This window comes from Ammospiza nelsoni, chromosome 3 (genome assembly GCF_027579445.1).
Source record: "Ammospiza nelsoni isolate bAmmNel1 chromosome 3, bAmmNel1.pri, whole genome shotgun sequence".
Lineage (NCBI taxonomy): Eukaryota > Metazoa > Chordata > Aves > Passeriformes > Passerellidae > Ammospiza > Ammospiza nelsoni.
The window spans coordinates 49,988,594-50,002,590 of record NC_080635.1 but is presented as its reverse complement, the minus strand read 5'-3'; positions in this window follow the sequence as shown (position 1 = coordinate 50,002,590).

The following is a 13,997-nucleotide window of genomic DNA, read 5'->3' as shown; positions in this document are numbered from 1 at the left end:
AGAGCTGGAACTGCAGAGGCCACTGGGTGTCAGGGTTGGACCTGCAAAAATTCTTCTTCCATTAAAAACAGAATGGTTGGATGCACCTCCAAAATGTAGAGGAAAAAGGGTAGAGGGGCTGCTGGACCAAGAAAGACAGTGTCAGTGGCTGCCCAGTGCAAGATACAAACAAATTTTTGAATTCCCTACTGATTTTCTGGTTGGAAGTGTGAAGACATAAATACCCTGCAAACAAGATGATGTGACAATCAAAATAGATAAAACCAACACACACCCAGAAAGATGATAAAATGGGGAGGAATGCCTTTTTTTTTCCCCAGAAATCCCTCTGTTCTTCATTATGTTGATTTGTCCTACAAATACAGTGACCAAAAAAACCCTGAGATTGCATTAGCCTGGCAAGAATGATGCTGGAATTTAAATAATGATAAAAACCTATTGTCTATTGTGGCATGTGATTTTTTTTTTTTTTTTGAAGTATCTATTTCATTAAAAATATGTTGATTCTGGTAAAACAGGGTTCTTAGATCATTATTTGCAGAGATCACATGGCCGCTTAGAAATTTAATACTGGAAAAGTTACATTTTTCTAATTGCCTATTTGGGGGTTTTTTCCTCAGTTTTCCCATGCTATCACATGAACTGCAATGCAGTTTCTCAAATGTTGTTATACCTATGAATATTATCAGCCTAAGAAAGCCCTTATTTTGGCCCTGTAAGAAGTTAAGAGGTGGAAGACAATTTTGTTGCTTTTCTCATAGGTCCTTTAAAAAATGTTTTTCACACACAAGCCTCTTCTTCCACCTTGTTTTATATAAACTCCTCTGATTTCTTTCTTTGCATTGTAGTCAGAATCATGATTTTGCTGCAGGGTAAGAATTTGCCGTCACACTGCAGCCACCCACAGCCTTTGGGCTGCTTCTGGGACAGAGGAAACCCAGTCCTTGCAAGCATGGTTAAGTTTCAAACTTTCTTCTACTATTAGAAACTATGTTTTGTTATTGATTTGTTTTTATAGTGTGCAAATACTCCAAAATCTGAATGCTCTTTTAGGAGTTGCATGGCTGATTCTCTGCCAAAACTATAGATTGGAAGAATGTGGAGTAAAAAATCAGGAAAGAAATACTGAGTATCCCACAATTGAAGCCACACACTTTATGCTGCTCTGTATCAATGTAATCAGTCATATTATGTTGAATCAGACTGCAGCTGGAGAAATTCACTCCTGAAGAACTGCCAAACTGAGACCTGTGACCTGCACTAACAGTGTCTTGCCTAGGAGCAGCTTAGGGATCACAGAGAATGGGCCTTGGAGCTTCACACGCCATCAGCTGCTTGTGAACATCACTGTGATGCTCTAGACATTCTGTGTGGGCCTGAAAAACAGCTGTGTGCCTCAGGGGCACAGCACAATTGAATAGCTTAGTTTAGGTGCCACTGAGCACTTCCTAGCAAGGTGCAGGAGCACCCTAAAAGCAGAGAGGCAGTAGGGGTCAGTAGCACAGTGATTACAGATGAGACACTGAAATACTGTGGTGATCTGAGGAATGTGGTGTGGAGGGAGATGGAGCACAGTGGAAGCCTGGCAGAGGCAGCTCTCACTTGCTGTTTAGAGGGAAGTTCTCTATTCCAAAGCCATCACTTTAAAAATAAAAGCCTGTCCAGTAATGTGATTAGTTACCTCTTCAGGCTAAAAATAGAGCCAGTAATAGTCTGCCAGGTGAGTTGAAACTACTTGTGTCCATATACGTTTTTGTAATGGGAAAGGTTTGTTCTTGGCATGCATTTGGAAACCAAATGAAGTAATAAGAGTAAACACATCAAAACTGGGGAAGACTACAGCACTCTCCAAGAAGCAGCTGTATTCTGCCCATTTTCTTTGCATGTTTTTTCTTCATTCACTCCAGATAAACTGCCACAGCTAATACAGCTATTAATTGTGTTCAATAAGGTATACAAAAGTAGCAGTGATGAAAGGCACATGTTTAAATAGGCCAACATTTTGAATATTAGAAATGTACACAAATTTAAATTAGAAGAAATTGATTTGGACATTGAGTAGCTCTGTGTATCATATCACTGTATGTTTTCTGCGTGCAAGAAAGAGTAAGGACAGAGGAAGTGACTTTCCTTTTTTTTAAGTCTGACTTGAAGATGCTTAATGCAGCTGTTTCTTTTTTTATCTGCCATGTAATTCTCATGTTTTAAAAATACTAATTTCTTCAGAACAGTGCTTAAAAGTGTTCTGTACAGAGAAGCCCATCTGTAGCCAGTCTTTTCTCTCTCCATAGTGCACAAGTATTCATCATTTCACCTCCATCTCTGCAGTAAGCACAGAGGACATTGGTGTCATCACCCTTATCTAGACAAAAAATCCATCATCTGTTTTGTGCACAAGGGCAGCTCATCTGTTACTGCACAGCAAGTCAATTCATAAAAGTAAAAAATAAGATCAGGAGAAGCATGGAGATGTTGATATTAGTGAGTCACCAGCCTGCCTATTTGGTGTGTGTTGTACTAATTCATGTTGTGAGATTTCAGACAGTGGATTGCTTGTGGGACAAACAGCAAAGGAGAGAAGGGGCAGCAATGAATATTTAGGATATTAGAATCACTGCAGGGGGAAGAAAATAACCTCCCTTTCATGCACCTCTAGGAAATAGGACACCAGTCACCACCAGTTCACCACAGAATTATAGAATCAAGTTTAAGCCCAGCCTTCTTCAGTTAAAGGCCTTTTCCCTTTGTCCTATCACCACATACCCTGCTAAAAAGTCCCTCTCCAGCCTTCTTGTAAGTCCCCTTTAGGTACTGGAAGGCTGTTATATAAACCAGTTGTTTCTCAACCTGGGTTGGGAACTTCCTCATTTGAAATAAAAAAAATTACATAAACCTCTTGCATTTACTGTGAAAGTAAAGCTCTCACTAATAAAATGGTGCAACATATCTAACCTTCAGCTTTATCTAAGTATTGCTGTTTATTACTTTCAAGGCAAATAGAACATAATTTTTCATAACACCAAGTACTGCAGACAAATTAATATGTTCAAATCACAACTCTTAGTAACTCATAATAAATATCTTTTTGATTGCTGGTTTCATTGTTGGGAACGTCTTATTCATCTCAAGCTGAAAATTGCTTAAATTACTAGATCCTCAAAATAAAAAGTAAACTCAGAGTATAGAGACTTGGCAAGGAATAAGCCTCTGGAAGCAAGGTATTTATAGTCAGGACTGGGCAATGTAAGTAATGTGTGATGATAACCATCCCATTTATACATTTTGGAATGTGATTTGAGAGCTTGAAAGAGAGTTGCTGATTTTGGAAAGCAAACATTTAAGGAGTACAGCAAAAAGATGTTATCGCTTTAGACTGTAATATTTCTTCCCACCTCCTCAGAACCATGCAGATTAAGAAACCTTGAAACCAACTTGACTAAAAGTCATGTGAACCTGGTCATTTTTAAATAAGCTTTCAAAGAAGTGATTTCTTTTGCTGTTGTTTTTAAGTAGCATGTATTGTTTGCTCTCTTTTTTTTTTCTTTTTGCATTTTGAGCTTCTGTATTTCACTTTGTATTTGCTCTTTTCCATAAATGTTTGAAAGCCTTTATTTTTATGTTTGAAGGTACCTAATTTTAGAAGATTAGAGCTGAAATGTTCACATACTTGATTGCAGTGAAAGAGGCTTTAAGAAAAGCACTGTGCAAACTGCTGGTACTGGGGTTGTAATCTAGAGCCCCAACAGGATGTGTGTAGATCGTGTCAATGACGAATAGCTCACGTCTCTCAGAATAGCTGCTGTGAAGCACAGATGATCTGGTATCCACGTACAGCTGTGTACTGCAGCCCATTTGTGGAAAAGCCTTCAGTATGAAATACAAGCTTTTGAAAACCATAGCTGTCTGTTCCCTTTTCTCTATCTTTTTCAGCCTTTTGTAACTTAACAACAAGCTCCTCTTGGCTAAGGCATTCTCCTAGAGTGTTTGTACTCACCCAGTGGGGCCTTGTTCACAGCCTCATGGTGCTATTGTTACATCAACTCTCGTGGGTGTTTGTGATATTCACCTCTGGTGAATAAAGACACCTGGTTTTGAACAGGATTAATGGGATATATTTTTAACAGGCAGAGAAAGAGAAGAGCAGTCTATCCAGTGGGTTCTTCACTTTGAGCTCCAAATACAGCCTTCTGCCAGTAGATTCAAGGACTTAGACTTATGTTAGGTATTTCAAGTGCTAAAACCATTGGCAGCAGTTGTTCATACTTGGCACCTCAAAATCATCAAGCCTGAAGGGTAAGGAAATCTTATTGTTGGTGCCAGCAAAAAGTCAGCATTTAGGGAACAGGTTGGGGCAGAGATTCCCATACCAATGTGTGCATGAATCTGTGACTGCTTGTAGCTATCATAACACCTTGTCACACTCAAACATGTAGGAAATTATTTGCAAACCTTGAAAAAATGTCAAAGACGATTAAAGATTAATTATCAACTACATTTCCAATTATGGCAAGTTGTCAGGTGATTTTTATTAGTAAGGGATGAATACACAACAGAAAACACTATCAGGAAAAAAAATCTAATCTCTTTTAGTTAAAGGGCCATGAACATTGGTCAGTGTAATCCCATGACAGCTTTTCTCTCCCCCATTCAATAAGTTCCTTGTGTGAAGATGAGCTGCAAATTATTCTCCGATAAAATATGTTTTTTCTATCTCATACAGGTAAAAAAGGCTCCACAATCTTTTCCATACCGTGTCTGACTGCTGAATTTATCAGTGTGAAAAGAGCTGCTCTGAGTGACTCAGCTGCAGAACAGATTTGTCTTGTCATTGGAGACCAGACTTGTATAGCTGCTGAGTCATAAACTGGCTTGTATAACTGGAAGGGTAAAACAAGCTTGTCAAGTGACTCAGTTTGTAATTTGATCCTCCTCTCATTCCCAAAGGCACATGCACCTGTATTTTGAAACTGCTGGGATCATTAATTACAGTTTGAATCATTTCAGTGGTACCCATGGAATGTTTCCTTCCAATACACTCTGCTGTTCAATTCTTCTCCCATAACCTGTGGGATGTGGCCAAATGCTTCTCCCTTCACACGGGGCAAAAAAATCTTTGTATTTTCCTTCACTACTAAAAACCATCATCATTATGATCCTAACAGATCTTCCAGTGGAGCTTAAATCAAATACAGCACCTGCACTTTCACCTTTTTAGGGGACTATTATTACTCCATTTGAAAGACTATTTTCAATAGTAAGTTAGGTTTAGGAAATAAGGTCGATCTTTTATGTGTGTATAGAATTCCAAAATGTTGGCTAAGAAATCATAAGCCAAAATCTTCCTCTATGTGTAGGTACCTTATTTTGACTTGCTGTTTGTGGAAGAAGAAAATGGTGGTTTAGCTAAGAATATTTTATGCTCAGGAGGAATTAGAAAAAACCTCTGCATTGAGATTTGTTTGCCTGATTTAAGAAAAAGCTAGCCTTAAATCTAGAGGGAAAAGAAAACAAAACATTCAGGGCAGTCATCTGCTTTATGGATGTCATTGTTTCCTTTATAAAACATATTAGAAAGCGCAGTAGCCTTTCTTCTGAGAACTGTATAGTACCCTACAAGCACTAGCTCTTGATGACCATACTAAGAAAAGGAAATACTGTTCTAATCAAATAGATGAGGATTTTGAGACAGGCAATGAAATCCTGGGCCAGGCACCCCACGCTGACCTGGTGTCAGGGCAGCTCCTTGGTGGGACTGCACTGTGCCCATCACCCAGCTCTGCTCCAGCTCTCCATGAAGGTTTTTCACTGACTCAGCTCAGCTCAGCAGAGCACAGCACATCACCTCTAGGTGAGACTTGTTTATGACTGTATTGGTTTGATTTAGGTAAATGAGCCCTTTGGAAAATTTTATTGTCAGTTAGGTTTCTGTTTCCTCCTACGAACCCAAGTAGAGTCTGAACTGAGCCCACACTCACGTTGACACATTTCTCACCCTTCTCACACTGTGCCAAGGAGCTCCTCTGAAAGCTGCATTTTGATTTGCATGCAGACACAGTCATATTATTAAATACAACAAGCTCTAACATTTTTGTAGCAAAGCTGGAAATTTCCACTTTTTTACCAAATAAAAGTGAAATTCTGTTTGCCTAGGATGAGCTGGAGGGAGGTGGGGATGAATCTGAATACACTTTTAAATTGCTTTGACCAATATGTTCCATACAAACAACTTGTGCATTGACCCTGATGATAGCTTTTCAGCTGTTTGAATGCTTGAATGCAACCTTCATCTCAGAAATCCTGCAGCTGTTGGTTATGAGGGAGCTGTCTGAAGACACAGGTCACCTTCAACCTCTTTTTAGTTTTCTCCTGAACAGTATTAATGGCTTGTAAAAGAAATAGCCTTTGGGTTTAGACAGACCTTTGGTAGTAGGTAGGTTTTTTCCTAAGAAAAGTACTCTTATAAAGGTACACTAGCACAAAACATTTCTTACAGATGTGTGTTACTATTGGGTTTGAATTACTCTGCCTGTATCTGGGTGTGAACCCCTACTTCCCCAAGGTATGGGGCATCAGAGTTGGGATTCTTGGATCAGCTCATTAGGAAGATGAGACACTAACAAGTCTGGTTGTGATTTGCAATTGTGTAAATATCTGAGTTCTGGGGGCTTGTTCATGCTTGTCTCTAGGATCTGGGAAGCATTTTATTAAAAAAAAAAAAAAAAAGTTTTAACTGCCAAAGGCAGCTGCCAGAACATTTATATAATGCATTTCATTTTGCTTTCTGGTACTTGTCTTCAGGGCATTGGCTAGAGGACACATTTGGTCTATTCACTCACCTGAATACGTAATCCCTATCATGGATTCATAGAATGGTTTGGGTTGGAAGGGACCTTAAAGATCATTCAGTTCTAACCCACCAGCCATGGGCAGGACAGCTTTCACTACACCAGGCTGCTCAAAGCCCCATCCAACTGGGTCCAACCCATCCAACAGTTCCAGGGATGGGAACTCTACAACTTCTCTGGGCAACCTTTTCCAGTGCCCCACCACCCTCACAGCAAAGGATTTATTCTTAATATCTAATCTAAACCTATGCTCTTTCAGATTAAAGCCATTTCCTCTTTTCCTATCACTACATATCCTCATGAAATGTTTGATTCTCCTCTATACCAGAAACAAAACAACATATCCTCCATGTTATGCTTCCTGTAGTTTATAATACTGGGCCTGTCTCATTTGATGCTATGTTCAAACTTCCACTGACTTCACTGAAAGCAGAATTTGGCAATTAATTTTAACTGGTATAGACTCATTAAATATCCCACATTTTTTTCCACATTATCTGAATAACATTCACACATAAAGAATTATTGAAGGGAGAGAATTATTTAAGTAGAAAGATGGCTGTACAGAGACAAGCCTTTAGAGAAACAAAATATCTGTAAGAAAAAAGCAGAGACATGAAAAGACATGTAATCTTTTCATGAAAAGAGAGAACTAGCACTCAGGGGATTTGGATGCAACTTCTAGTTAGATCAAGACTTGCTGTACACCTCTAGGCATTTTGACACTTTCTGTGATTTCTTTCCCATCTATAATACATGGGGAGCAATACACATAGCAGTATTTTAAAGTAATTGCTTGCAAATTGGTTTAGAGAGCCTCAAGTAGAGCATACTTTATAAATGTAATGCAATATTATTATTGTTGTCACATAAAAACTAGCTTAGTCCATCAATTTAATTGTCACCAAAGCCACACGGATGGCAGGGTTTCTAACGTTACTTGGAAAATCATCTTTCAAGTCTGATGTTGTCCTTCAACAACTGGCACACCTATCTCCTTTCATCTTCCCGGAATAAGATTCTGAAAATTTCTATGTAGTACAGGTTTGAAGACTGATGGGCATATTACTGTGTGTGTAAGAGAATTTGGAGTGTGCTTTTCAGTGTCTAATCAATCCCTCTTATCACTTGAAATATAGTGCAAACACATGTTACACTGTGACGCTGCCTGCTACAGTTCTTTGCCCAAGTCTCAGAGAGCCTGGATACACCTCAGCACCTACTAATCCCATAAAAATTCTGCAGTGCTCCCTGTCAGGCCACCAGCTGGGGCCAGGAGAGTGTGTTTTATGTCTTGCACTGACAGACAGCGTGGGGAGATTGCTCTGCCCAGACACCTGAACAAAGACTGAGTTGTTTTCAAAGCAAGCTGCAAATGCTGTAACTGCAGATACATATCATTGGAAATAACAAATCTTGGGAAAATAAGTGGATCAGTAGCCAAGAAATGTAGGTGTGTTGCTGTGAGAACATTGCCTATGAAGAGCTGTCTTTGCTGGAGGAGCTAATGAGCCTGAGACACTGTTCATGCACTAACAGGCACTGCACAGGCAGCCTGGCTGTTCCTGCACTGAGGTGTGTAGGATGTGGGGTTTTAGGGCTTCCTATTTAGAGGGATCTCTCAGCGCCAAGATCTGACCTCTACAGCTGTGGATTTTGGACCACATTGGAATCACAGGTTAGGAGAGACATCAGGCAGTAATTTTGTCTAAAATCCTGCTCCAGTCTCTCAGAGTCAACATTGATCTCTGTGCTTTGGCCAGATGGATCTTAAAAATCTCCAAGAATAGAGATTCCCCAACTTCTTCAGGCAATATTCTGTTCCAGTGCTTCACTGGCCTCATAATGTGGATTTTTCCTTTACTTCCTATTGGAACTTCATCCCAATTTATGAGCATTGTTTCTCATACTCCTGCCATACACCTGGGTTGTATCAGTAATCTCTTAATCAGTACATTAAGGCTGCTGTTAGATCCACTAAATCTCTTCTTTTCTGGGCTAAACAAACACAGTTCCTTCAGCCTCTCCCTTCAGGTCACAGACTCCAAACCTATGCTCATTTTGGTGACTCTTTGCTGGACTCACTCAAGTTCATCTACATCCTCCTTATACTGGGAATCCAGATCTGCTAACTTTCTTACAAAAATCAAGGAAAGGGAGCCAGAACTTTTCCTAAATGTATTTTCAGGCCATGCAATTCTACAGCAGTAGGGAGGGTCATTATCTGCTTGCTCTTTCCCAAGAGGAAGGAAAGCATAAGGCATCAGAGAGAACGTTACTCAGGTTTCCAAAGCTCACATCCATACACTCTGACTGACCAGAGTAGCCCCACAGATTGGCTGTGATTTTGAATTGCAAAAGTAATTAAGTTCTTATCTGTGAACCATAAGGGGCTAAATCCTATGTGGAGAACCCAGTCAGAGGGAGACAGAGGAATGGTGCCATGTGGGTAACAGAATAATCTTAAGAAAACTATGTATTTCAGGATGGGTGGAGATGGAAATTTAGGGAATCTGCTATCCTAGTGCATCTTGTGCCCACTCCTCTTCCATGTTCCCTACAGGGTTAAAAGGACTGCATGGCATCAACTGAATGGGTGACCTGACCCCATTGAGGAATCAAGGGAGAGAAAAAGTCCCTAAAGAGGGAATATCTTAAATGAAATTAATTTAACTGTCACTAAACTTGAAAATATGGCAAGATTTCAAGCATCACTTGGAAAATTTTCTTGCCATGTCACAAAATAGAAACACTTTTCATCATAAATTGATGTGCCTATCTCCTGTCATCTTCAGGTAGTGAGCATGTGGAAACTTGTGTGCTCTGATGTTGGTTCATCTGTTGGGAGGGACTTCCACATCACTTTGCTTACTCAGTTATGAATTTGACAATTGTTACAATTGTCAGCATCTCATGTTTTCAGAGATCCAGAAGTTAAAGGATATGTTTGACAGGGCCCCAGCTCCATCCTAATGGATGCACATTAAATTGATTGGAAGGTAATAGCTGCTGCTCATGGAAAGATGACTGTACCCCTTGGCTGCCACAGAGTCTCTCTCTCATCTGTTGCTGCCTCTGAGCACGGGGTCAGTTGAGGAGAGCTGGAAGTACCCGGGACTCACCCAGGTGCCCAGAAGGTTTGGGCAGGTTTGATCTTTCTGTGAGTAACCACCAAGGCAGCTGCATCCATCCAATGCTGGCAGCTGTATAAAAGCAGTGCAGGTACTCAGCTGCCCCTCTGCCTTACTCCCTCCTCATATACCAAGATTCTCCCTGGCTGGGGTGAATGGAAGCACCCATGGGCTCTCATGGCATTGCTGTGCAGCTCTCAGTGCCCCCAAAGCTTCCTGTCATTGCATTAACTGCAAGTTAAGAAGTGTGGCGGGGAGCAGCTGCACTTCAAGGGGTTTGAAGTGTGGCCGGGAGCAGCTGCCTCTCAGAATCCTGGGATACTTGCCACAGCCACCAGGCAGGTTTCAAAGATAAAATATAAGCCTTCACTTTTCTTAGATAAGTTTTGCAAGGTGTTTGACAAATACCCTTCTACTTTGACAAGTGCCATTAATTCTTAGGGCTTTTTTTTTTTTTTTTTTAGGCTAAATCATGCAAACATCAGCAGTGACTTGTTTCATTCCAAGGAAATCTGTCATGCTGTTACTGTGTCACGTACAATTTGCTTAGATACCATGTGCCTTGCCATTCACAGAGCATTCCAGGTAGCAATTGGTCATTACTGGGCTGTGAAATGAATTGCTCCCTGGCTGTGTATTCTTAAATTATCCCAAATAATTCTTCCCTCACCTTCAAATAAACGAAAAGCTTTTCTTTTTCTTCTCAGATCTGTAGCATGTCACTACCATGCTACCCTTGGGAAGGTCTACCACAAGACATTTAGATCTAGCCACAAAGCCACCTGAAAGGTTTCCACATGTGCAGCATGCCTTCAGAAGAAGCCAGTCTGCAAGGGACAGGAATTCCCTGTGCACTTTGGGCAGGCTCCCCACCACTTTCTGGCTGTTATATTGTTTGTTATTGAAAAGCACTGGCAGCACGAATAACGTGATCCATCTACATGGCTGTATAAAATTTATGTTCACACAATTCTAGGATAGAATTGTTTTATTTCATCAAAACTTGGTGAGTTTTAGAAAGCAACACCTTTTCAATGAATGACTAATATGAAAAGGATGGTCTAAAAAAGTTATAGAAATGTCCTCATTTTGCAATAGCTCTCTTTGTGAAGGTCTATTTACTGTTTGCTTCACCCTTCTAAGCCATCTCAGGCTTCTAACCTTGGGGGGAAAAAAGCCCAACCCTTTTTATTACTGCCCAGGTACTTCTGCCTTCATATCTAATATACAACCTGGCCATTTTCTGCTCAGAGAGTAGTGATGAGGGAAAAATAGAGCATGTATTTTTTGTCAATATGAACTTGCCCGAGAATCTGCTGTTAGTGGGACTATACCCAAATCTAAGTGCCTGCTATGTGCCTTCCTCCCCTTGTATCCCTCTTGAATCGCATAAAGATGTCCCTGTCTCTGCTTTGACAGGTTGCAAAGTGCTCCCTGTACTGCAGAAGTTAACTCATCTCAGTTTTTGGGCATGCAAATGTGCAGGAGAAAAAAAATACCTCACCCCTGTCTGATAACAGGAGTTAGAATACACACCTTTACTGAAGTACAGGAACAGGGTTAGGTAAAACTTCTTATTAGGCCAACTGATGTGACCTATGGGCTATGCTCTTGCATTCAAAAGCTGTGACAGCAGCAGAGAAATCCAGTGGCTTACCTGATAATCAACCAAACCTTCAGTTCCCAGAAATCAGTACTGTTCCATTGGCTCCAGTTAACCATGCGTGTTTACATCCGTCTGTGAAAGCATTTTGAATTTGTTCATTTATTTGTTACTAGCTTAATAAAACATGCTGGCACCTGCCATCATCTCTGAAGTCAACAGAAGTCCCAGGGCTATTTCCCATGCATCCAATCTGGCATTTGATACAGCCCTAACTAGATTAAGAACTTGTGTTTGGGTAATGAACTTTCAGAGCCATACATGAGTGCCAAGTTGAGGTTCACAAGGAATTCAGGGGCAAAACACCCAGGGCTGGCTTCACATGCCTTTGGGGCATAATTGGAGAAGAATGTTAAATCCTTTCCTAAATAAGCAAGAGAGAAGGCCCTGGCACAGGGCATCCTCTGACTCCACAGCAATTACATCTGCACAGCTTTCAGCACTTCATCCTTTGTAGCACTCCTCTTCCTTCCTAATGAAGGAGAGAAAAGAAAAGCAAAAAGAAAAACATCTGCAGGGCTCAGTACCTAGAGCACTGTGTTATCCCTATGTAAATCCAAGTATCTCCATGGGTTTCAACAAAGAATTAAGGTGGATTTAGCTACCTGTGGAGATACTTGGCTTCTGAATTCTTCTCAGCACTCTACTCCTCATGTAGCAAAGAAATATCTCTCTACATCAGCAAGATTTATTGATGAAGTTGTTCTGTAACGTTAGTAGCTTTTGTGAGAGGTTACAATGAAATGTGAAAAGACGGAGCAGGAATGTTGGACATTTCTCAAGCTGGAAGTATCACAGCTGAAGACTCAGTTTCTCTGGTAAATGAATATAGTTAAAGAAATTTCTAGCATCAATCTTTTGGTGTCTCCCTTCAACTCATCTTGGCAATTGATAAATCATGTACTGTCAGAATGACTCTACTGATCCATGAGGTTAAAAAGAAAAAAGTGAATTGTCCAGGACCATGAATCATTACTTTGATTGAATCAATGTGAGCTAGCTTACATCAGATCTGATTTTACCTTAGAAGAGGCTCATGTGTACTGCACATCCAGTAAAGTGTATGTGAATTTTATGTGTCTGAGAATTGGCTTCAGGATACACAACTGAACTGGTAGCAATTTGCTCTGGTTTTAGCTAAATGTTTCACAAGTGTTGGCACTACTACAACTTCATACTGAAGCTAGTACAGATGTTATGGGCACAAACTGCTTTTCTGGAGATGGATAAGCTCCAGGAAAACAGGGCTCTGTATGTCACCTGTATGTAAGTTGCCTGGTGAAAAAATTGGCATTATCCAGAGTTCCCAGATGCCCTGAGATGTCGGTCAACGGTAGCAAAGACAAATCTACATGTCCACATAATTTTTAATTTCTTGGGCTTTGGAAGAAACTCAATTTCCTGGCTGGAAATATCTTTAGAAGCATCACACACAGCAGAAAGATGATGGGTCTCTTTCATGCAGTGAAATCAGACTGAAATCAGACACATCCTCATGGTATTTTACATACATGAGAGTCCAATTCATTTATATATTACTTTTCACTACACATTTATGAGAACTGAAAGTAATTATACCTGTCCTCTTTCTAGAGATGAGAGAATTGGAAGCAAAACCTGGCTCATTCAAAGCAATCACTCAAGAACTAGGTCAGGATTAGAAAGCTTTAAGGAAAAAAAAAATGCAACAGCTCTTCAGGAAAAAGAAAAAAGAACTGAAAGAGAGGCTTGCTGTCTGCAGATGTAGGGTACATTTATATTGCCCAAACTCCTTTAGAAACTTACTGGCATCTGTGATCCCAATACTAATGAGTTCTTCCTTTATCTATGTAAATTGAGTATTTACTTTCACTGGTAAACTACAAAGTGTTTATCTTACAATAAGAGATAGCAGAAAGTGAAAAAGAATTATGATGTCACTTTTGTAGCTTGGTATGTAATGCTGCTCAGGACTCATAGGAGAATAAGATTACAACACTGAAAATTCTTTATCTCTTATTTTGGAAAATCATTTTCCTCTGTCTAATCATTTCCATTATCAATCTACACTGTTCATGTTATTTCAGAAGAGATTGAAATGAGCATAATACCCAAAACAAGTGTCTTTGGTACATATGATGATGGAACAATCTTTTCATGTAACTCATGTGTTTTTGTTTCTTATAACACCATGCAAATGGACACCTTTTGTAAGATCTAGGAACATAATACACTCAAGAACTTCAGGACACTTGTTTGGCAATGGTGATTTTTTTTAGCTACCTATTTGTGTAGCTTAATTAGCGAAATTTTTATTAGAGTTTTGCACCTTTTTTTACCTCATCTCATCTAGTGGCAAAATCTGTAGAAATAATAAAT